Below are 12578 nucleotides of genomic sequence, written 5' to 3'. Positions count from 1 at the left end.
TTGGTTGTATCTTGGATCAGAGGGTGTTAAATATATCCAACATGGTAAATATATGTATGTATATGTATATGTATATGTATATGTATATGTTTATGTTTATGTATATGTATATGTTTATTTATATGTATATGTATATGTATATGTATACGTATACGTATATGTATATGTATATGTATATGTAATGTAGACACATCCTAAAGGTCCAGGACAGTTTGAAGCCCTGTTCATCCCATAAATGTAGATTTTTTTACAAATGTGGTATCAAATGTGATTTTAAAACCAATATAAATGTGTTTCATCAGAAAACAATCATATAATTTAATTGTGTAGCTCAATAAACTAATGACATTTGTATAAAAATAGTTCATGGAAATATAATTCACTCTCTGGGAATCCAATTAAATTAAATTTGAATTTGTGCTAAATTTGGATATTAGAAGCGACAGATGAGAGGGATTCATTAAACCCTGAGACGGTCCAGACAGACGGCCTTTCACTCAGCAGACACTTTGATATGAAATATGAATATGAATATGATATGAAATGATATGAAAAGTCAAATGAATCGATAGCTGCATTCCAGTCGTGGTCCGTGTTCCCTCACCAGCTGTTCACCTCCTCACAAAGAAGTCAGGAGTCAGGAGGTGGCCCTTTTCGTTGAGGATATAATATAGATTTTCTTATTTGGCTCAGTTTTTTTCTATGCACTGAAATGTGTTTGTACGGAGGAGAAGGTGGAGTCATGTGTTGTCTGCTGACGGTGCAACGAGCCCTGACTCCACAGTTCAGACCTGGACTGAGGCCCGGACCTTTTCCTGAGAACGTAAACGTCTGAGTCATATAAATACATATCCAGACCCCCCCCTCCCCCCCTCCCCCCTCCAAACAACAATAACTCTTACTCAGCTGCTTTCATGCAAAACTGCAGCAGTCACATTATGTTGTTACTTCATCTGCTGTCATTCTGACTGTAAAAGCTGCTTTTTGAGTCTTTGCACGGCTCCTATCCGATCCACCACGTTGCTCCAGCTCAATTCAATTTAAATTGAAAAGCACCAAATCAGAACGTTCATTATCTGCCGGCTCCTCACACACGAGGTCAGAACTCCTCGTTAACTGGAGGAAACCATCGAGAAGCAGACTCGCTTCCTCGAGCGGTCGGGACGAGATGAGAGAGAGAGAGAGAGGAGCTGTTGGGTTTGTTGTGTTGTTTATATGTTGAGTGTTTATTTGTCTACTTGTCTTTGTGTCTCTGTTTCGGGATCAGAGGTTTTTCAATCCTGCCTGCCTCCTGTTCAAAAGGCAGAATTGATAATAAAGTTGATTTTGACTTCCCTCGTCCAAGAACATTAGGTTTTTATTGGCGTTTATTTGTTTGCCAGCAGAATTGCATCAAAAACAATCAGATATATTTCTACCCAAACCCGGTGGAATGGTGCATTGTGGGTCAGATAACATTTTGGTGCGGGTTCCAGAATCTTTAACTTTCTTAAACATTGCAAAGGGCTTTTAAAAAAATATATATTTACACCAATTTCCCAGGGAATAAATCATGGATCCAGACAAACAGAAAGCAGGACCATGATAATTAGTGAGTACAAGTTGGTGCGGCTTGATGGAATTTAATGGGTCTGTTGGGCCTCGGCGGCAGTCGGAGCTATAATTAGTGTTTTAATTGACTGTGATGATTTTGTGTTACCTCTCGTTAGATGTTTGTGTGGCTGTGTGTTGTCCTGATGACTCAGTCGTGTTTACAATGTGCAAGAGCTCAGAAAATCCTGTAAACTTCACCGAGATGAATGTTAAGTATCGAACCTTGATTCACATCTAACACACTAAAATCTCTTTTTAATGGAATCTCTCCTGGTTTCAAGTCCACGTGTCTTTTAGCATAATGTCCAACTTTTGTGATTCCTGCCTCGACATCACATCCTCCTCACTCCGTTTGATTGACAGGTGGAATTACAAGGTAAGAACCTCAATAGAAACTGGTGCTTTACAGATGGGCAAAGAAATAACAGAAAAAAAAAAACATGAAATATACAAAAATAAATGTGCAGTTCACCTGTTGAGTTCTCTGCCTCCTGCTCTCCCCATTGCTGCAAACCATGTGTTACTTTGCTATGATTCAATGATTGTGAAGCTCTTCCTTCTTCTTTGTGTGTCCCCCCCCCCGCTCCTCCAGAGGCGTCACGTCCTTGCCGCCTGTCCGTCAGCCGCCCTGGCAACATAATGAGGGAGCTCACAACAACAGTATCCGCCCGACGGGACTCAGCACACATGAATGCCTGCTCCACTGCCATTACACACTCAAGATGCCACCTCCGTTCATCCCGTCCAGCACTTCAGCCGCTTCAACCTCTCTTGTGTTGTCTTTGTTTTGTGTGTCTGAAGGAGTGTGTGGTTCTCCTGCCGCTCGGCTGAGGCCTGAGGGAAGCAGCTGCCGACGCAGGGCAGCGAATAAACAGATGGATAAGAGAGGCCTAATTGTTTTTTAATGGACTGCAAGGTGGGGGGGGGCAGGTGAGCGTGTGTGTGTGTGTGTCTGACTTGTGCATGTCAGAAATAAGGTGTGATTGTGTGCAGGTGCTTTTGTAATTGCAGACAGAGTTTGTGTTGTGATAGTGGAGGAAAAGAAAATCACTTCCCCACAAAATACACATTTTGGTTTGGATTCAATTAAAAAGTCGAAACCAAACAAAGTCACAGTGAGAGGCTGTAAAATATATGATATTTCTGTTAATATATAAAGTATAATTGACTCTCCTACTTAGAGAATTTATTGAGAAGTCACTGTGGATATGATTGTGATGTAAAACCCAGATTTTCTTGCAGCCATTTCCTCCAATGGTCCATTCCAGGAAGCTGATTGCTGCCTGTGGCACAAACAGAGTCACAGAGAGAAAGTCTAAAAGTTAAACTGCAAACAAACTTTTCTAGCTTCCAATCAGGGCTGAAGAACAGTGGAGAGAGAGAGGACCAGGCCTGGTTCACAGTTACTGACTCAGCCAGAAGCCGCTCCTCTCCCAGCAGCTCCTGTTATCTACATCTCCTGTGATTGGTATTGATTTGATGAGAGAATTAAAGCACAACAGCTTCTACCTGAGTTCACCTTGTTTACTGCACGAGTTCAGGGTCAACATCGAGTCCTGAGGTTCTATTGCTTATTTCTGGAAGGCAACAGAAACTCAGGTCTGGGTAGGCGTTGATTTTTTTAACTTCAGCACAGTTAAACTTTATGAAAAAGCATTTTTTGATCTTATAAGTACTTTGAATAAAAGTTAAACTTACAATTTAGTAGCATTTAAATGGCACCTACTTACAGCACTGGGTAGTTTGGCTTTCTTGAACAAATTATACTTTCTTGATTCTTGTCGTTCTGGGTTTGTTCTCTCTCTCACTTATTTCAGTCCATTTGGATAAAAGCAGTATTTGTGATACCATGATAGAGAAAAGGTTTCGTGATAACCACAGTTATGCATTTCATTGCAATCAGTCCAGCTCTTGACGGGAAATTCGACTAAAATGGGTTATTTCCCCCCCCCCCCCCCCCCATCACTTTTACCGCTGTTTTCCTCTGAGTTTCATGTTCTCCTTCTTCCCACAGTCCAAAGACGTTCAGGTCAGGTTCATAAATAAAACTTAAATCACCAATCATGAGGTGTGAATGTGAGTGTGAATGTGAGCTCTGTGATTGGCCAGCGACTTGTCCAGGTCCCACCTCGCCTCTCGTATGATTGGCTGCAGATCTGAAGGAAGTTTTACATAACACATCAATTGATTGGCTGGATTTGGATTAAAGTGTGTCGCCCCGGGTGGTTTCCTCAGCGGTGGCCCTGTGTCTGGTTCTGTTCTGCTCCGACCCGAACCTGTTTCTCATTGGTCGCACAGCATCTCGTTCTTCAGAGCTCAAACACACATGACAGCGATTGATTCTGGATCCGGCAGCGACTCGTTCATAGCGGCAGAACCACGTTTGGCGTCTGTCACGTTCTGAAGACATCGGGCGTTCTGCCAAATGTTGTAATTTCCCCCTCGCTCCTTTTTAAAGGCTCCATCTGAAGCTTTGAATAAGAATAAGAAACAACATAAAACCAGCCGCAGAGCAAAACATCTGCAGAATAGATGAAAAGCTTCAATTAATGTGTGAATTATTTCAGATTCATCCACATTAGCAGCAACAATTAAATCTCCTGGCATTTCAATGACATTTATTTTGTCATCATTAAACACTGATTGATCGCTCGACGGCTCATTCTGCCATCGAGATCCTAATGTCACAAGTGGAGACATCTATTAATTAATACTGAGTGAAGCCGGCATCCATTACTAACAACCTCAGCCATTATAAGAGTATATATCAGGAATAAATGAACTTTAGAAAGTTAAGCTCCTGCAGAGCTCTCAGCTTTCAGAGCTGAACCCAACACGGAGTTATGAAATCTTCTGAAACCTTTGTCTAATTATTCTGCCCTCGTTGTGAGAAGGTGCGCGGCTACACACATTTTGAATAAAGGTTAAAGGAAGCAATGACCTTCTGAAGTTTGTACTGGAAGCAGTTGTGTTACTGTAGCAACAGCATTGGATAAAACAACACACACTCCACGAGAGTTATTTCAAATTAGAGAGAAACGAGAGTCGGACCAGAGATGATATGAAATAGCAAAACATATTCATCAGTTTCCATATTTAAAACCACAACTCAGTAATTAATGCTGTGAAACAAACACAAAGACAAACTGTGTTTAACTGAGTTCCAACAAACGTTTACTCACAATGTTGTGTCAGCAGCACACGGGACCCACAGCGTCATGTCTGGTCTCCGGCGTGAAATCATGATCCGGCCGCCGTGCTGGTGAATATTAGTTTGGTCTCGGATCTGAGAAATAAAACCTGGACACAAACACAACAGTTACACAACAGTGGAGACCAGCCAGCAGGGATTGCTATAGCAACACATGTCCGACTAAAACCGACAACACAACTCCTCTGGCACCGAGTTTGGAAGAAGGACTGGATTAATATTTCTCTTTTATAACTCTTATTCCTCTTATTCTTATGGTCTATAATCAGACATTCATTTCCACTGCAGCAGGTGTGAGGCCAGGACGTTGTTGGAATATTACACAACTGAAACCACAACTGAAATTCATTTAGTTTGGGAAATGCAAAGGCGATCAAGAGGTTTTGAGTTCCGTCCCTTTATCTGTAGTTACAGTGTTTGCAGGTTATAATATGTTTACTAGAGTTTGTGAAAGGACACAAGAAGAATCATAAATCTGCTCTTTCATTCCACAGTGCAATTAATGATTATGTAAAAGCATAATAAACAGTCATTTCTTTACATAACCAGAATTATGAATTGGTTATTCTGAGAAGTTCCTTTCTTCAGTTCCCCCTTTGGCCTGTGAATGAAACACCGAGCCAGGAAGTGATGTAATCGTTGAGTTATGTTTTCATACCGTGTGTGTGTGTGTGTGTGTGTGAATCCTTCCTGCTCTGATTCCCTCAGATCTCTGGTTCCTCTCGAACCCGGAGCTCCTCAAATAGCAGCTAGTTACATCTAAGCTCAGTGTGTGGAACGCAGGATCACAAGATGTTTACCAGTCAACGGTGTTCGGGTTCATTAGTGTCATCACTGGTGCACGGTGCAGGCGGAGAGGAAACAAATGAGAAACCTTCTGCTCTTCATGCATAAAGAAAAAGAACATGACACCATGTTAGAGCCGAGATGGCAGTGGAACAACACGGGGCTGTCGGAGCTTCCCACCACAAACACGCAAACACATTCTGTTTAGTCTTCGTCTTAATAAGCAAAGTGTTTATTGTGCCGGTGGAGTTCTCATCCCGCTCCCCAGTGAGCTGTCACTCACACGGTGTGGGAGGTGCTGGGACCTTTCCCTCCGTGTTGCTGTGGAAGTCAGTTTCCATGTTGTGTTCTAGTTCTGTTAAATGATGGTGACTGTGGTTCTTCAATGAAACCAGATCCTCTGCAGACAGATGGAGACCAGTGGAAAAGCTGCACGACACTGAACATTGATTGGATCCTTAAAAGAGAGCTTAACAATATAGATCTGTTAATATGGGATTTGAATGGTTTGAAAATTAATCTGTTTACCAACTCTTTATTATTGAGCTTTTAAAGTGTCCAGCCCATGTGTAAACATGAAAACCTCCCATCATCCTGAGTTCACTGCAAACTACCTGTGCATGATCCTTCAGGACAACCCAGTCCCACCAGTCACTCTGTGTAGCTTCATCCACTGGTCCCTGGCTCAGTGCAGTGGTAATGACTGGCCAATTAAATCACACATCGTGATGATAGAATTTAATAGAGCTAAACCCGCTATGAGCCAAAGTGGCTTCATGTCCAGCAGCCATCAAAACGGACTCAAAACTTTAAGATGTGAATAATCGTTTAACACTGTGTTCAGCATTATGTTATAGCTGTATAGTTATAACCTGTGGACTAAAGATATTTGTCTTTGTGTGTTGCATTTACAGTTTAGGCAGAAAATCTCAGTCCTGCAACTTTTTAAGGTACCGAAATAAACATAATATCTTGTGTCAATTCTAATGTGTTTGCCTCAGTTTGCATCATCCTGGCTAATTAGCATCTTTAATTGGATGAAAATTCACAGGTTCACAAGTTAACAATATATATAACATAGGTCTGGTTGTTTTTAGACATTTTAATGAGGAATTGTTACATATTGTATCTTTACATGTCGTAATAACCCTTGTTTAAGATGCATTAGTGAGCAGTTGCCTCTTTGTCCATCAGGCAGATATAAAACAACTCAACTCTATCTTTGTTCTTCTTTTAGTTCTTCTTTGGTCTCCACCACAGACTCTTTATAACGATAGTGAATATGAGAGTTCTTATTTGTTCAAAAAGTTTGTTTTTAATTATTTGATGATTTAAAATCAGGGTGAAACATTGTGATTGACAGCTGAGACTCACTTGCCACTGGTCAGTTGTATTACTCTGTAAACAACCATATATGGATTATTGTGGAGGAAGGGAGGAGGTGGAGAAGCATCGTGCATCTTCATGTTCAGTCCAGAGCCTCCACCAGCTCCTGAGAGAAACATGGGACTCCTTATCAGCTGCTGATGTTCCTCCTCAGCAGCTGGTGGTGCACCGGTTGTCCAGCTCTTGTTGCCGGGCAGGGAGCGTTCAGCGGGTTTATCGGAGCTTGTTTGAAGGAAACAGCTGCTGGGAGTGAGGCTGATGGGAGCACTGGGACTGAACCAAAAACAGCACTGTGTCATAAATGCAAATGCACGAGGTAAAAGCTGCTCTGTTGGGTGGATTAATCAATATGAGCGATGAGCGGCTCTTTTCCCATCGCATGTGTTCACTCGACTCATCGTGAAAGAAGCAGATATCGAGCGTCCAGCAGCAAAGAGCATCCTGATTAAAAACAGCCGAAGCTCATTCCACTGTTTCATCTGCCTCTTTCCTCTGAAAACAAAGCAACGTGAACTATTCACTGCCTGGGAGTCAGTTTCCTGTTGCCTGGTGCCGACCTTCATAACAACAACCCCGTTGCACTCATTCACTGTGGAGAGACGGGGTGGGGGGGGGGGGGGGATATAGCCATCAGCTCTCGAGACAAATTGGTTTTTATCCATTGATGCTGCATAGGCGAGACATTGCTCTGAAGTCCGAGTTGCATTATTAAGTCAAATTAATCTGGAGCTGAGAGCTTGACCCTTTCTCCTCCTGCTGGATTAGGAGGCACAATGGATCCGGTCTACAGTTTAAATGAGGTCATCTCTGGACTGATGCACCCGCTGTCATTGATGGGGCAGATTTGAATCTCTCTCTCTCTCCCACCACCAGGCTCGCCCACCCTCATTAACACCCCCCCCCCCCCAGCACAGACAAGCTTGTTCCTCTCCCTCCGACATCGTGTAGAGAGTTTTGTTGTGTCTCCTCAGCTCGTCGTCTTCGGGCGAAGTGCTGCTCCCTCTCTTGTCGTTATTTTTGTCCGTCGGGTCTCTTATCTCTCGGCTCCGTTCCCCCGCTGCTGTTTCTTTTTTCTCTTCCTCCGCCGCCGCTCTCTCCCTAATCCTCGCTCTCTATTTTCGTCCGTCTTGGATTTAGCGAGAAAGGCTGAGGGAGCGACTGAAAGGGAATTACAGAGTCCTCGGTGTCATTGGAGCCACTGAGACTGACAGTGAAAAGCCAATAATGAGCCTCCGTCCTCATTCTGCTCAGACACGCACCAGACTCCTGTCTGTCCACTGGGCCGGGGCTCCTTCCCAGTTCGGAGGTCATTTGTCTTTGTTCTAAAGAGACTGTCTGACTTTCAGCCCATAACACCCATTCAAGTTGATTTAATCTAATCAGGTAAACATTCTCCATGATGGATTTTCAGGACCCTATTCTTGTGGCAATTACTGAGTTTCAGGACTATTGATTCACGTCAGAGTAGAAGCTACAGCGGATTGAGCGGATCCTCGCCAGGAGGCAAACTACTGTATGAAGTACACGGTTTATCCTCAGCTAATTATTGTCAGGAAGGTGAAACTGCAAATCATCAAGCAAATTCACTCCACGCTCCATTGATCGTCGGTGGCCCCGCCTTGTATCGAGTATCATTTCATCAACAGGCATGTTTGTCAGCCTATTTGCTGTGTTAAGCAAGAAACCGGATTGATCTTGTTGAGTGTGCACTACGTGTACGATCAATAGCACAAATATGACTCAAACATAAGAGCATGAGAGCTCGGGACTAAAACTGCTCATTTCTCTGCTCCGGGTTCCAGGAACAGCAGCGTCAGCAGCGCGGAAGATGAAAGCCTAACGACTTAAGCTGGAATTTAGGGTTATCTCATTAAATCTGAGAAGCATTAGCAACAATCTGACAACAAGCTATTATTTCCCAAACCTTTTGTTCTTACTTCGCCGGGTCCTTTCTGTAACAACACCCCCGTTTGAACACGTTAGTCGGAGCAACTGCAGAACATGGGACGATTACAGCGGGATGTGAAAACCTTATCTGTTCAATGCAAACTGGATTACACAGGCCAGGAAATACCTCCTTATCATGCCAACGTGGCTGCAGCTGATTTGAATAGCATGCTGCTCGAGGAGGCCCGTCCTGACCCAGAGCAGATGGTGATAGCAGAGAGGTGGAGGTAATTAAAATGGCTAATCCACAGTGAGACGGTGTGTAGACGTCTCTGCTGCAGCAACACAACTCGCACACAACCGAACAACGAAACAGTGCACGAGCAAACCGTGTGCTTTGGATGATTTCTTACTTTATTATCATGTTCACGTTTGTGATGAGGAGTTCATTTTGGTGTTGGGGCGATTTGCCAGGCACATTGTGGTTCTGATCCTGGATCTGGTCTTGGCTTTCCATGGTGAGCCTGGTTTATCAGCCCCGAGGATCCAGCTGTTCTCAGATCTGCTCACAGCTCGACACTGTGCCTCGATTGTGGGTAAATTCGTCTGAAAAATCACATTAAATTATCCCCCTCCTCTGGAAACGTGTGGAATGTGCATATTTTGTGATAGATTGTGTTTTTCTTCATCGCTCCCAGCTGCTCTGTTTTCCACAGGCCTCGTTACTCCGTGTGGTCGACCCCACGGCCGCTTCCTGGTTTGCACAAATTACTTTTATGAAAGGAAGCAGACACCTCTCCCTACCCGCACCCTTTTCACCATAATGCTTTAAATCATGGTGCATTTGTGCAATTGTAGTTTAGTGGTCCGTGAAGAGATGGATATAAACCATCGTCTGCTCTTTACTGCGCGGTGAGCAACACGTTCACGCACCTGTACGCTCTCTCCTCTGCTTCCTGAAACAAATGTGGGCACAGTGTGTGGACGTGAAACGTGTTGTCAGCAGTAAGTCCCCGACTGAGTGTCTATTTACATTCACGTTGTGCGACCTTCAGGAGAATGTGGCACAGACTGGCCATTGGGAGTTTAGTGGTGTGTGCGATAGAACGCAGAGGATCATTAAACCAGCAACAAGGTACACGGAGCATCGTCCTAAATGAGATCTATCCTCCAGAGTGAGAAGCTTCAGCACTAATAATGGCAGCTGATGATGGAGCAGTGCCACGTTTTCAATATGTGTGTTGAGTATTTTCACGGTGAACTAGATTTAATCGAGCATCCACTTCCTCTGACCTCTAGAGGGAAACTACATGTGACTGAGAGGAAACCTGCAGCGGCTGCATTGGATTCTAATCAATGTTCCAAGAGCACTGTGAAGTCACCCATCGCTTTGTACCTTGAGTGCCTTCTGTCCAGCGCCATCTTGGTTTGATCGGTTCAAGGTCAAGGTCAACACAAAATATGGCATGAAACATATTTTCAGAATTTCATATATTTCCAGTCCTATGACAGGTGAAGTCGTGAAGAAATCAAAATATAAATCTTGTTCTTATTCGCTAATTATTTATTTTAGATTAATGGTATTGACCACGAGAAGCAGGTAGTTATTGGTTATTTAAAATCCATAATGTGCATCTGTATTCTCCATCCACTAACATGGAGGAGGTGGGGTTCATGACCTGTGCTGCAGCCGGCCACCAGGAGGCGATCAAGACGCTTTGGCTTCACCTCTGGGAGCTGTTATTCTCCATATACACTCACATACAGTTTATACTATACAGTTTGTAGACAGTAGTAGTTTATAGTACAACTGACGTGATGTATCATCTGTGTAATATGCACATTTTATATATTGTGTATTTTCATGTAAATTACGTATATATTGTATATATCCTGTATATTATGTATATCCTGTATGTATCCTGTATTTCATGTACATTTCGTATATATTGTGTATATCCTGTAAATTAAGTATATCCTGTGTATATCCTGTATATTACGTATATCTTGTATATATCCTGTATTTCGTGTACATTCCGTATATATTGTGTATATCCTGTTTATAACGTATATCCGGTATATATCCTGTATATCCTGTATATTACTAATATCCTGTACATATCCTGTATATATCCTGTATATCCTGTACATTACATATATCCTGTATATATCCTGTGTATATCCTGTATATTACGTGTATTCTGTATATATCCTGTACATTACGTATATCCTGTATATATCCTGTATATCCTGCATATCCTGTATATTACGTGTATCCTGTATATATCCTGTATATATCCTGTACATTACGTATATCCTGTATATATCCTGTATATCCTGCATATCCTGTATATCCTGTATATTACATATATCCTGTGTATATCCTGTGTATATCCTGTGTATATCCTGTATATATCCTGTGTATATCCTGTGTATATCCTGTATATATCCTGTGTATATCCTGTGTATATCCTGTGTATATCCTGTATATATCCTGTATATATCCTGTGTATATCCTGTATATATCCTGTGTATATCCTGTGTATATCCTGTGTATATCCTGTATATATCCTGTGTATATCCTGTGTATATCCTGTATATATCCTGTGTATATCCTGTGTATATCCTGTGTATATCCTGTATATATCCTGTATATATCCTGTGTATATCCTGTATATATCCTGTGTATATCCTGTGTATATCCTGTGTATATCCTGTATATATCCTGTGTATATCCTGTGTATATCCTGTGTATATCCTGTGTATATCCTGTATATATCCTGTGTATATCCTGTGTATATCCTGTGTATATCCTGTGTATATCCTGTGTATATCCTGTGTATATCCTGTGTATATCCTGTATTATAGTTTCCAGCTCCGTCTCCACTGACAGTGACTTTCTGCTGGTGTGATGAAACCTCTGGATGAGGACGTGTGCTGCTTCAGCACCGACGCCTGACGGAGCCGACAGCTGCTGTTGTGGCAGGTGTCAGAGTTTACTTTCATAAGCTGCGTGACACACTAAGTCGCAGCCGCTCTCCGGGCCCATGATGCACTTGGGCTCAGCGTGAACTTTTTGTTGAGACAGCGGTCCGTGCCAAAACATGAACGCAGGATTCAACAGTGGATTATCACTAGTTGTGTGCAGGCAGAGTAACAAAAGGCAGGATGATGGTGGAGGAAGAGGAAGGAGAAACTCTTCCTCCAACTTTATTTATTAGTTTTAATCCCAAAGCTGAATTTGGCCAAAAATGTTTAAATCCTGCTCCTTTCACGATCTGTCGGCTTATTCTCTCCACGTCTGGATGCAAGACACTGACATGTATTCTGAGCTCGGCCTCTAAGAAATATATTAAAGAATAACTTTGAAGTAGTTCACTGCTATTAACTCCTAATCTCACCGAGGAGGGAAATATGGAGAAACTGAGACGAATCCATTTCAACGGTCAGCGGAAGTTTTACTTTTCAAATCCTTTAACAGAACAACGTGTTTGGAGGTCGTCACCCCCCCACTGAAGCTGAAGGCTTTTTTCATTTTTATTGACAAAACAACTCAATGGTTAATTTACTGTTAAAGCTGCTTTCAACCATATCACATGGTCCTCGTCCCGGTTCAGTTACAGGATCCTGGGACAAAGATTAAACTAACAAGTCAAAGTAGATCATTTAAAAAGATTGGGTTGAACTCTGGTTTCAAATGTGCAAGATGGAGAAG

Source organism: Platichthys flesus, chromosome 11 (assembly GCF_949316205.1).
Source record: "Platichthys flesus chromosome 11, fPlaFle2.1, whole genome shotgun sequence".
NCBI classification, from domain to species: domain Eukaryota; kingdom Metazoa; phylum Chordata; class Actinopteri; order Pleuronectiformes; family Pleuronectidae; genus Platichthys; species Platichthys flesus.
The sequence above is the reverse complement of the archived record's forward strand: the minus strand, read 5'-3'. Positions refer to the sequence as shown.